This window comes from Sipha flava, unplaced genomic scaffold (genome assembly GCF_003268045.1).
Source record: "Sipha flava isolate LNK unplaced genomic scaffold, YSA_version1 328_pilon_pilon, whole genome shotgun sequence".
NCBI lineage: Eukaryota > Metazoa > Arthropoda > Insecta > Hemiptera > Aphididae > Sipha > Sipha flava.
The window spans coordinates 113,428-115,326 of record NW_020273016.1 but is presented as its reverse complement, the minus strand read 5'-3'; the positions used below and the strand labels follow the sequence as shown (position 1 = coordinate 115,326).

At 29.6% G+C, this 1,899-nt stretch overlaps 1 protein-coding gene across 1 annotated transcript in view; it reads right to left on the bottom strand.

The window, feature by feature from the left end:
• The window catches only part of LOC112686889 (ATP-binding cassette sub-family F member 1), a gene marked incomplete at its 3' end in the record, with an annotated part of 6,370 nt that overhangs the window by 3,869 nt on the left and 602 nt on the right, over nt 1–1,899 (bottom strand).

Genomic DNA, 1,899 nt, shown 5'->3' with positions numbered 1-1,899 from the left:
AAAAACCAAATATGGTTCAATTTTATAAACAATAAACAAAGGACACCGCAGAGAACAATGACAAAATAAATCTATTTAGACTTTCTCATTGAAAATCCCTACAAAATCCATTATAATTTTATCGATCGTGGTAGGTGCTGACTATTGACAAAGTATTGTGTATTACCATTAATTGTAAATACTTACTATATATTGTATTTACTATTTATAATCATAAATCAATGATATTAAGGACTACAAAGATAAAATAGTGAACCATGAATTTATAAAATATATTTACCCGTAGTATAAGGTTCTATTTCAGAACTATGCATTTTTTGTACAGCCGATGTCAGATTATCATAACGATAACAGACAATAATAAAATACTCCTTTCACTATATTAGAATATTATTGCTAAATATAAACATTTTTAAACTGATATTAATGATATATATATATATATATAAATATTACGTTTTATTTCCAAATAATATATTATTATTATGGTCATTGTTAGCCTTAATCGTTTATTTTTAAACATTTATGATAATGATAAATAAGACCGTGGGCCGCAACAGAAAATCTGCTTGTCAAATGTCTTAATCTAACCGTTACTGACTGACGACTATACAAAGTACTCAGTTATTTACTATTAGACATTAGTATTATCACATTGTGTGTTTTACTTTTATAATTGATGTTTATGACATCAATGCATCATCCGTGATCAGTGGTGTAGCTAAGGGGGGGGGCTAAAGGGGTTATAGCCCTACCCATGGGCCGTGTTTATATGTATAATGTATCTTGACTATTTAATAGAATCAATGGATGCTCGTTTTAATCAAAGGCTTATTGATGTTATGCCACTTGAAGGACTTATTTCGGCCAATTTAAATATGTATGACGATAAAAATATTATAAAAGCTGCTAAAATATATGTCCAAGATCTCCATGATGATACCTCATCTACAATCAGAGCTGACCTGTTCATATGGAGGCAACAATGGAGTCAAAATACTATTATATACTGCTCTTGATTCACTCTCTCATCGCACCAATCTTCGACCTAACATTAAAATACTTTTACAATTATTCGCCACGTTACCAGTTACCTCTTTCACTCCGGAAAGAACGTTTTCAGCACTTAATCGCTTAAACATTTTTTTAAGGAGCACCATGTCGGAAAATATGAATGGGTTAGCTATGGCTAATATAAATAAAAAAGAGCAGTTCGATAAAAGTGAAATAATAACTGAATTTGCAAGAAATTCGCTTAAGAGGATGCAGCTGTCAGTGTGGAGCAAGTGACTGAACACTGAAACCAAAATTATTATTATTATTATAAATTATATATTAATAAATATTTTTAAAACTATACTTAAATGCTTGAATTACGTTTAGAAACTTGGTGGTAGATGGTGGGAGGGTAAGGGTGAATTCTCATATCCTCTCCTACCTTACTTATCCAAAAAAGTGGTTAGCCCCCCCCCCCATTAAAAAATCCTGGCTACGCCACTGTCCGTGATCCATTATATTGGTACGTTCCTTTTGCATACATAAATTGCAATTTTAAATAATTAAGTAATTATTTAGAATTTATTTAGAATTAATATGTTTTTTTTGTGACTGGGTAGTTTGGCTTATATTTTATTTATATTAGCTTGTTGATAACTTTAGTTTAGTATTTAAACATTGAATTATTGCTTTTTCTCGATATGGATTCAGTCAATGAAGTGAGAAAAAAGAAAGCTAGTGGCAGTAAAAATAGGAAGAGAGCAAAAGAAAATGCTCAAAAAAATACTCTGCTTATTTCAAAAATTCCTAAAGTACAAAATTATTTTTCTAAATTAGAGACAGGTGGGAACAAAATATAATTTAATAAATTTATAGTCTACTAAATAAAATCGAAATTAATTT